The sequence below is a fragment of the Aegilops tauschii genome, chromosome 7, assembly GCF_002575655.3.
Source record: "Aegilops tauschii subsp. strangulata cultivar AL8/78 chromosome 7, Aet v6.0, whole genome shotgun sequence".
Classification (NCBI taxonomy): domain Eukaryota; kingdom Viridiplantae; phylum Streptophyta; class Magnoliopsida; order Poales; family Poaceae; genus Aegilops; species Aegilops tauschii.
The window spans coordinates 259,739,468-259,750,785 of record NC_053041.3 but is presented as its reverse complement, the minus strand read 5'-3'; positions in this window follow the sequence as shown (position 1 = coordinate 259,750,785).

The window sequence follows — 11,318 nt, the reverse complement described above, 5'->3', positions numbered from 1 at the left end:
TTATACACTTTTACATTATTTTTGGGACTAACCTATTAACCGGAGGCCCAGCCCAGAATTGCTGTTTTTTGCCTATTACAGAGTTTCGCAGAAAAAGAATATCAAACGGAGTCCAAACGGAATAAAACCTTCGGGAACGTGATTTTTGGAACGAACGTGATCCAGAGGACTTGGACCCTACGTCAAGAAATCAACCAGGAAGGCATGAGGTAGGGGGCGCGCCTACCCCCCCCCCCCCCAGGCGCGCCCTCCACCCTCGTGGGCCCCCTGTTGCTCCACCGACGTACTCCTTCCTCCTATATATACCTACGTACCCCCAAACTACCAGATACGGAGCCAAAAACCTAATTCCACCGCCGCAACCTTCTGTACCCGTGAGATCCCATCTTGGGGCCTGTTCCGGAGCTCCGCCGGAGGGGGCATCGATCACGAAGGGCTTCTACATCAACACCATAGCCTCTCCGATGACGTGTGAGTAGTTTACCTCAGACCTCCGGGTCCATAGTTATTAGCTAGATGGCTTCTTCTCTCTTTTTGGATCTCAATACAATGTTCTCCCCCTCTCTCGTGGAGATCTATTCGATGTAATCTTCTTTTGCGGTGTGTTTGTTGAGATCGATGAATTGTGGGTTTATGATCAAGTTTATCTATGAACAATATTTGAATCTTCTGAATTCTTTTATGTATGATTGGTTATCTTTGCAAGTCTCTTCGAATTATCAGTTTGGTTTGGCTTACTAGATTGATCTTTCTTGCAATGGGAGAAGTGCTTAGCTTTGTGTTCAATCTTGCGGTGTCCTTTCCCACTGACAGTAGGGGCAGCAATGCACGTATTGTATTGTTGCCATCGAGGATAACAAGATGGGGTTTATATCATATTGCATGAGTTTTTCTCTCTACATCATGTCATGTTGCTCAAAGCGTTACTCTGTTATTATGAACTTAATACTCTAGATGCATGCTGGATAGCGGTCGATGTGTGGAGTAATAGTAGTAGATGCAGGCAGGAGTCGGTCTACTTGTCTCGGACGTGATGCCTATATACATGATCATACCTAGATATTCTCATAACTATGCTCAATTCTGTCAATTGCTCAACAGTAATTTGTTCACCCACCGTAAATACTTATGCTCTCGAGAGAAGCCACTAGTGAAACCTATGGCTCCCGGGTCTATTTTCCATCATATTAATCTTCCAACACTTAGCTATTTCTGTTGCCTTTTATTTTGCTTTTATTTTACTTTGCATCTTTATCATAAAAATACCAAAAATATTATCCTATCATATCTATCAGATCTCACTCTCGTAAGTGACCGTGTAGGGATTGACAACCCCTTATTGCGTTGGTTGCGAGGATTTATTTGTTTGTGTAGGTGTGAGGGACTCGTGCGTGGCCTCCTACTGGATTGATACCTTGGTTCTCAAAAACTGAGGGAAATACTTACGCTACTTTGCTGCATCACCCTTTCCTCTTCAAGGGAAAACCAACGCAGTGCTCAAGAGGTAGCACACATTATACATGTTTGAGAAGTAAAAAAACCCGCATGAAACACACATTAATTGGAGACAGTTAGCGAGGAATGCATACATTGGATTTCAACATAAAGTGGTTTCAAATATTTGAAAATCCAAATTGATGGATACAACCTTATGAATCTGAGATCATGCCATTTGTAAACCATATTTATGTATAAGGGGTGTTGTGCTTTTGAAAGTATATATAAAAAATGATGTATATAGAATTTTATTCCAATCGAAAATGGATCCTGCCCGAAAAAATAGAATACAAACTAGATTCGAATTGAGTTGGCACGGTAAACGTGCACTCTGCAAAATTTGAACGAAGCGGGGAAAGTCACAGTAACCGCCCGAAACCAAAATCTGCGAGATGGAAATTACTACTGCCTATCCCTGCCACGCAAAGCCTATCTGCTCGATCTCTATAGGTTTCGATAGGGGTAGGTTTCTAATTTCACTCAAACGTGACATAACCGCCTCTCACCCGGATTCATACACGGTGGGCGCCAAAACACAGTGTGTCCTCGGCTGAAATCGACTCCCTCCCCGATTCATACACGGTGGGCGCCAAAAACAAACTCTCGTCGGCAAATATTCGGTGTATGCGAGACTACCGTCCTATCCCCAACCGACTAATATTGCTGTGATGTAGGAAATTTGAAACGGGGGCTAAGTTTGTAAATTTCCTCGATTTGAGACAAGCGCGCCCTAAAGACATGGTTCCCCCTTCCTCTCCACCTCCATCTCCCCATTCGTACTCCGTGGGCACCAAAACACCCTCTCCACACCAGCCTCCTCCGTCCGCCACCCCATCCACCGCCGTCCTCCTCCACCATGCCGGAGCTGATACCCGACGCCGCCGTCGATTACAAGAGATCGACCTCTCTCATCCACGGCTTCGGACCGGGATCCTTGCATCCCGTCCTCTCGCTACATCCCCGCCATCGTCCACCTTGCCGGTGCCGCTCCTACGACCGTCTCGTCCACCACGCCCCGCCGCCACCGTCTACCCTCCTAGATCTGCTTCCACGCCGCTGACAGCCATCGCTACCGCAGCACCGTCAAATTCTCAGCAGATGCATACACGGCGCCGCACCAGAGGCGGTACTCTTTCGTATCTGCTCAACTTATTTATCACAGCAAGAAAATAGATTGCCACTGCTTTACTCTGATTTCTTGTCCATCACTTACTTGCTAGTTGAAAGCAAACATTGGTTGCGAAGTTGCCTTTGTCCGGTTTACACCTTCAGATCCGCCATGGCACGCTCAACACTATACTCCCAATGCTTATGGTTTTCGCCTTTTATATTCCACACTAGTTAAATCACAGTAGACTAAATTTCAAAATTGGGTCAGTCGATTTTTCAGAGCTTGCCGGAGTTCGCCGGTGCGAACGAAGGGGCTCGGGTGGGGACTTTGGTTGTGGGGGGCGGTGGTGGGGCCTCGCCGAACGAAGAAAACTCGACGCGGGTGGGGGTGGGGTGGGGGTGGGGGTGGCGGAGGAACACAGGCGATGGGGGCCGGTGGTCCGGCCGGCGGCCCGTGCGGTGTTCTGTATGGGAAGAATCAGAGACGAGGAAGAAGAAGGGTTAGGAGACGTAGGATCTTCATCCAACCGCCTGAAATGGTCGACTGACCCAAATGACAAAAGTCACGCGACTTGCATGCAGACGTGCCTTTATATTCAGTACCATCATCGTACTTGCTTAGCACTGCTCCTGAATCCATCAAGCTAAACAACGTGCCACTCATAATTCCAAACTTGTTGCTCAAGTACGGATCTGATATGATGCTGATATTACTAAAACAGATAACATTTAATTGGTCACCTAATGTTCCTACTTTACTTTTGAAAAAGCACGTGCACCACATATAGAGAGACAGCAGGGAGTTGCTTTCTTAATGCGCTCTGGTTCATCATGTGTGGGCACTGCGCAACGAACATTTTATTATCCAAAATCTGCTTGCTCTTCTTTAGCATGTTCCTCTTCCGTTCTTCTTTAATAATTACTCTCTTCGTTCCTAAATACAAGTCTTTGTATAGATTCCACCATGGACTACATATGGAGCAAAATGAGTGAATCTACACTCTAAAATGTATCTGGATACATCTGTATGTGATCCATAGTGGAAATCTCTACCAAGACTTATATTTTGGAACGGAGGGAGTATGATAGTAGTACAGTATGTTCCTTATAGTGAAGATGAGCAGGGACATTTGCAGTGTAGAGGTCTATACGGTCGGTTGGTATGGACACTTTGAACTCTTCGAGCCTCTTTGATTCATAGGATTTTGTAAACATGGGAATAGGATTTGTAGTGGCCTGCCCACTTGAATCCTATAAGAATAGCAAGGAAATGCGGGGAGCTGTGTTGCCTTTGAGAGTTACACTGATATTAACAGTACCGCACCTTCAGTTGAAGAGAGCTGGTATCCGAAGCCTTCCTAGCCGTACCGGCAATACTAGCACATATATTCAAGCAAGTTCCACTTTGCTGATTTTACTCTGATGCTTACGATTTTCCCGTTATATCTACACTATGATCTGTGTAGCTGCTTTGTGTCGCACTAGCAGCAGTCCACTCTTGAAGCTAAACACCGCAATGACTTACAAAATTGGCACCAAGGCATTGAGTGCCATTCTGGATGCAATGAAACTCATACGCTCCCCACCTGTTGATTCTTGTTCAGAATATGATCCTAATGACTATTCTAACCTCGAGGAGTCAAAGGCAGATGGCCTGTCCTGTTCACCCATCAAGGTTCCTGTTCTAATTTGGCAAGGTTTTATTGATTGCGCATATCTTGCATATGTTGTCTTGCATTTCTTCTACTTTGTTGCACCACCATCTGCTTAGTTTACTCATCATATACGTCGAGATGACATGCCCATCCATTATCAATACATATTCCATCTGTCATCATACCATGTTTTTCCACTCAAATGTTGTTCTTGTGCATCAGACATCAAAAAGGAAGAGGGTGGTTGCCGAACCTGAAGGAGCACCAGCAAAGTCCTTGAAAAACGTGGTTGTGCCAGAGAAATCAGACAGCACCCCACTTATATTGGCTGTACAACCAGTGACACAAAACGTAGGACCGACTCCAGCAGACTGTACCCATACTTCACTGGCCACACCACTAGCCGCACCACACAGGACCTGCACTCCAGAAAAAGGTATGCCGATTTCAGTTGCCATAGCACCAGCCGTACCACAGAAAAATCCCACTCCAGCAAAAAGTATAGCAAGTCCACCGGCCGAAGACCTATCCCAACTGCAGAGACGGCCAATTCCTGCAGATTGGAACCCCATTCCAGTTATTCCCAGTTTAAAAGACAATGCTTTCAATGTTGTTAGGGACTACGTGCATATATTCCCATCATGGGAAGATTATAGTGAAGACAAACACCATTTTCACATCTTCCTATCCCACTTATGTGTAAGTGTTATTATTCATGGTGATTATTTTCCTGTTTTCTACTGATTAAACACATCAATGATTTACATTACATTGTTGTAAGTAGGCGAGGGTCAATATGGATAGTCATGACGAGCAAATCTTGCTTGCGCTTTTCAAGGAAGCATTGCAGCAGTATTGATGTTACCTGAGGAAATCACACTTTGATGGCAAGTCTATAAACGAATTTCTGGTGAAGTCTCCTGTGCTAAATTTAGAAGACATTGAATGGAAAAACCTTGTTATGCACTGGTCTCATTCCGAGGATGAGGTATTGTCTATGATATCGCATGACAATTTGAACTTCTACTTTTCCGCATGTGCCTTACGGATCTTTTTTGCAGGAAATCTGCTCGAAAAAGAATTCCGGTTTGAAAAGAACGACAGGATATCGCAAATATGCTGCCCGCTGCTTTGCTCTTGTTAGTACCTGTTGTCCTGTATCACTATACTTGCATACATACCTGGTTCATTATGTGACAGCAGTATGCATGATAGCTTGCTTATCAATTGTTCGCTCCAAATTATCTGATCTGTATGAATGGTTACATTAGTGTAGAATATATCCAATGCCAATGAATTTTTTTAGCTCCGCATTGTTCTTGTAAGTACCTGCTGTCCTTTATCAGTGTACTTATATTGACAGGTAGTTGTTCATGTACCATCACTCTGCAGCTTATTTTCCTTTGCCCTCCATTTTCTACACATAAGATCTATATTTACTCTTACCATAAGGTTGGATAACACCGATGGTACTGAAGAAGTTTAGCTCTGCATTGCTCTTGGCTGTACCTTTTGCCTGTATTGCTGTACTTACATTCATAGCTACTTGGTTATGTAGCATCACTCTTCATCTTATCTTAAATATTCTCCATTTTTTCTTATATTGTCACATCTATATTTACTCTTAACAAAATGTAGAATAAAGGCAATGCTTATGAAGAAGATTCTGTGGTAAACTTCTTGAATTGCCCCCCCCCCCCATCAGCATGGACAAGGGCTTTATAGAGCCTGCCTTCACCAATAATGTAAGTTTGTCCTTCTCAAGCCTTCAAACTTTGTTGTGTATATCTGGTTAGGCATGACTGCAACAGCTATTTATTTTTGGTGTTTGCATCAAATTGCATGTTTAAATTTTATTATGTACTCCCTCCGTCCCATAATATAAGAACGTTTTTGACATTAGTGTAGTGTAAAAAACGTTCTTATATTATGGGACGGAGGGAGTAGTTCATAAACCAAAGTTTGTCCTTCTCAATTTAAGTTTTCAGTTGTACAACCAAGTTCCTTCTTCATACCATGTAAATTAAACTATACAGAGCAAGTGATCTTATTTTGCCAATCTGAAATGGGATAAATTGACAGCACACTAACCATTGATACTTATGAGTTCTTGATCTGTAATCCAGTGGTGTCGTGAAGCTGTCAACTCCTTCACAATGTCATTTGCTCCCATGTCTTGACCTGAAGAATACCATATTGTGTTAATGCTATTTTAAACTGTGTCACTTTATTCGTCAGTAAGAAATGTGATGAATTGTCAGCACTGATACTTAAATGTGCAAAACCTGTCATCTGTCTGCTTGTTTATCTTTAAGAGTGAGGAGGATATAAGTGTCAAACAAGTGCAGTCTCACCAGCTTGCTCAGCTGCTTGCGCTGCAGCTCCCGAGCAGGGCTAACCTTTCTTGAACTCTATTGAAGTGTTGTCGGTTTTGTATATTATTTTGTCGGCGTGTTTAATTGCACTGGTGGCGATCTTTGATGCCCAGTGTATGTGATCTGCTATCTGCTTGTGCTTTATTATCATAGTGGCGAACTTTGATGCCCATTGGATGTAATATGCTGTAATTTCTTTATTGTATACTCTAGGTTTTTTTCTTATTCAGGATGTTGCAGTTATTTTACTGTATATATATCATGTCTTCGCAGTAAACCAGCCAAACCGTAAAATTACGGTACATAATCGGGCCGTCATGCAAATCACCATGTATGATCCGCATCATGGGCCCCGTCATCTTGGTCCGTTAATAGGCCTAAATGTAAACTGACCCACTAGTAGATTCGGGCCTTTAATAGGCCGAGTAAACCACCGGCCCTATTTTCCCAAGAAAACTCAATGGGCTTTTAGGAGGCTGAAAAGTAGGTTGGGCCTGAAACGTGTCGAACAACTCACGGGCCGGCAGCAGGCCGAAATAGACCCCGGCCCATGATTGTGCCAATCAAATCATGGGCTTATAACATGCCAAAATTGTCTCGGTCCTTGTTTGGCCCAATCAGATTATCGTGTGTGAGCAGGCCAGATGCAAACGGCGCCGTAGTTAGGCGCAACTATATGACGGGCTTTTAACAGGCCGAAATATATATAGGGCCGAAATGTTAAATGGGCCTTTAACAGGCCGAAACTAATATCAGGCCGAATTACTAAATGGGCTTTTATCAAGTGGGCCCAAAAGGATAGCGTCCAGTTGACGGGCCGAATCTGATATGGGCCATAATTTAGCCCAAAGCCTCTCAAAGGGCCGAACCTGATCTGGGCCGAATCTGACAACGTGGTAGGCTTTTAACGGGCCGGATCACATATGGGCCTTTATTAGGCCCGGAACGTGGCAGCCTGTTAATGGACCGGGTCAAATATGGGCCAGCATTTGGCCCAAAACATGGCAGCTTGTTAATGGGCCGGCCTACTAGTGTCATCAAAATCTTTTGGGCCTTCTGCTGGGCCGGCCCATTATGGTCGGCGAAATCTTGTGGGCCTTTAGCTGGGTCGGCCCATTATGGTCTGTAAAATCTTGTGGGCCTTTAGCTGGGCCGGCCCATTATGGTCCGCAAAATCTCACGGGCCTTTAGCTGGGCCGGCCCATTATGGCCCGGAAAATCTCGTGGGCCATTAGCTGGGCCGGCCCATTATGATACGCAAAATCTCGTGGGCCTTTTGCTGGGTCGGCCCATTATGGACCGCAAAATCTTGTGGGCCTTTAGTTGGGCCGGCCCATTTAAACTTTATGGGCCACTTTTGGGTCGGTCCACGTGTCAACATATCATAGGCGCATGTCGCCCATTAGATGAGTGACACCTGTACCAATGCGGAGCTGACACGTGTTTCCGTCAGCCAATCAGAATTTTACATGTGGAAAATCCCCATTGGTCCGGACTGTTAACGGGTTATCGGATCCAAAACCGAACCTGATAGCTTAACGGCGTTCCGTGACGGTGGATGCCACGTGTCGGTCACCCTTGACGAAAGCACTTCTGTGACGCGCGATTTATCGTCATGGAAGTGGACACTTCCGTGATGATAATTTTGGTAATGTCATGGAACACTTCTACGACAGCACAGGTATGACTATCTTGATTCTGTCATAAATTTGTCATGGATGTACATGCATGACAGAAAACGTGACCTACTGTGACAAACACGTATCATCACGGAAGTGTTTTTTTTTGTAGTGCCACCTAACAGCAGGGACCCACCGGATGGGCCACCGTATTTCACAAAAAAAAGTTTCCCCCCTGACTGCCTGGACCCACCAGCTACATCTTCGCACGCAAGGAAGTGCGTCCGGGCAAAAAAAAGATTCGCCCCCCTAACTGCTGGGACCCACTAGCTACATCTTCGCATGGAAGGAAGTGCCTAACAGTCGGGACCCACCTGGTCGAAGCGTATGTAGCGTTGTCATTCTGGTCGCGAACGTGTACATACATACTGGTCGATGTAGAGGCGCGCACGTGTCGTAGTAGAGGCACGCACGTAGCATGTACATGTACGTACAGCGGCCAGTGTGCAAGAAAGAAAATACGGCCACGTACGTACATACGGGCGGGGTCTCGAACGCGTACTCGCGCATACGTACGGCCAGGGCTCGTGTACATGGCTGGGTCGGAACGGAGAAACAGCGTCGTCGTCGTGTTCATGGGGAGCCAACCGGCTGGGTCGGAACGGAATGTGTCGTCGTGTTCGTCGAGAGGGCTTGGACGAAACAGCCGATGGAAACGAGGCCTGGCGTACCGCATAACGAAGGAAACGGCCTTGTGTTCGACCGGCCACGTTCGAAATGGGATCCTGTTCATCGGGAGGGGTCTGGCGTACCGCAAAACGGAGGAAACGGACTTGTGTTGGACCTCCTACGGTCGAAACGGGGTCCTGTTGAACGGGAGGGGTGTGGCGTACCGCAAAACGGACGAAATGGACTTGTGTTGGAGCGCTACGGTCGAAACGGGGGTCATGTTCATCGGGAGGGGTGTGGCGTACCGCAAAACGGGACTCCACGGGATACTGTTCATCTCCACCGTCGACCCCCTCCAGCCTCCACGGGCTACTGTTCATCCACCGTCGACCTCCTCCAGCCTCCACCTGCGACTGTTCATCCACGGACTCATGTTCATCCAGCCTCCACCACGCGCTACTCCACCGGCTACTATTCAACCAGCCCTCTCCACGGGCTCCTGTTCAACCACCCCTCCACGGGCTACTATTCATCCAGCCCTCCACCGTCTACTGTTCATCCAGCCCTCCACGGGGTCGTCCTGTTCATCCAGCCCTCCACGGGGTCCTGTTCATCCGTCCCCAACCGGCTCGATCGATCGGGGTCCTGTTCATCCAGAGGCAACACCACGGGGTCATGTTCGTCCACCCCCACCGGGAACTGTTCATCCAACCCCCCCCCCCAACAATGCTCACTGTTCATCCAGAGGCAGCATTAGCAGCAGTAGCGAAGGAATCGCTCGATCGGGTTCAGTTAACAGCCATCGATCGATCGCTCGGGTTCAGTAACGCGTAGCCTGCAGTGCAATCGCTCGGGTTCAGTAGGCGAACGCCTCGCTCGGGTTCAGTTAGAGCCCAACGCCTCGCACCCACGCGCGTGCGTGTACGAGAGAAATGCGCAAACCTCTGTGCATCGCTCGGCCCCAACCACCCACCGTAACCAGGAACACCCCGATATTTTTCTCGCCCTCGCTTCTACCACGGTTTTTCCGTCATGGACGGCCCAAAGAATGTCATGCAGCTGCATCTCCGGCCCGCCCAGGACGAAAAGCTCATTTTCTGTCATGATTTTTTTTTCATAGAAGTAGGAGCCCACCACATCTATGATGATACCGGGTTTTGTCACAATTATCGTCATAGAAGTGTCATAAGTATGACAGAAAAAAATTTCGTTCGGCCCAAAATGTCATGGATGTGTCTTTTTTCTGTAGTGCATTGATATCATGCTTAGGTGGAATAGATCTAAGTTTCAAAGAATCAAAATCAGGAGAAATTCTATCCACGTTCCTAGCCAACTCATCAATCTTAGGAAATTGCTCATACCTCTCGGCACGGGCATGAGTCCGAAATACCGGTTTCAACTCTTAGAACATCTCATATGCTCTGTGTCGTTCAAAACATTTTTGAAGTCCCGATTCTAAGCCATAAAGCATGGTGCACTAAAATATCAAGTAGTCATCATATCGAGCTTGCCAAGCGTTCATAATGTCTACATCTGCTCCTGCAATAGGTCTGTCACCTAACGGTGCATCAAGGACATAATTCTTCTGTGCAGCAATGAGGATAATCCTCAGATCATGGACCCAGTCCGCATCATTGCTACTATCATTTTTCAACTTAGTTTTCTCTAGGAACACATTAAAATTCAAGGGAACGGTAGCACGGGCCATTTATCTACAACATAGATATGCAAAAACTATCAGGACTAACTTCATGATAAATTAAGTGCAATTAATCATATTACTTAAGAACTCCCACTTAGATAGACATCCCTCAAGTCATCCAAATGATATGTGATCCAAATCAACTAAACCATGTCCGATCATCAAGTGAGATGGAGTAGTCATCAATGGTGAACATCTCTATGTTGATCATATCTACTATATGATTCACGTTCGACCTTTCGGTCTCCAGTGTTCCGAGGCCATGTCTGTACTTGCCAGGCTCGTCAAGTTTAACCCGAGTATTCCGCATGTGCAAAACTGTCTTGCACCCGTTGTATTTGAACGTAGAGTCTATCACACCCGATCATCACGTGGTGTCTCAACACGACGAACTGTCGCAATGGTGCGTACTCAGGGAGAACACTTATACCTTGAAATTTTAGTTAAGGGATCATCTTATAATGCTACCATCGTACTAAGCAAAATAAGATGCATAAAAGATAAACATCACATGCAATCAAAATATGTGACATGATATGGCCATTATCATCTTGTGCTTTTGATCTCCAACTCCAAAGCATCATCATGATCTCCATCATCACCGGCTCGACACCTTGATCTCCATCGTTGCTTCATGGTCATCTCGCCAACTATTGCTTCTACAACTATCGCTAACGCATAGTGATAAAGT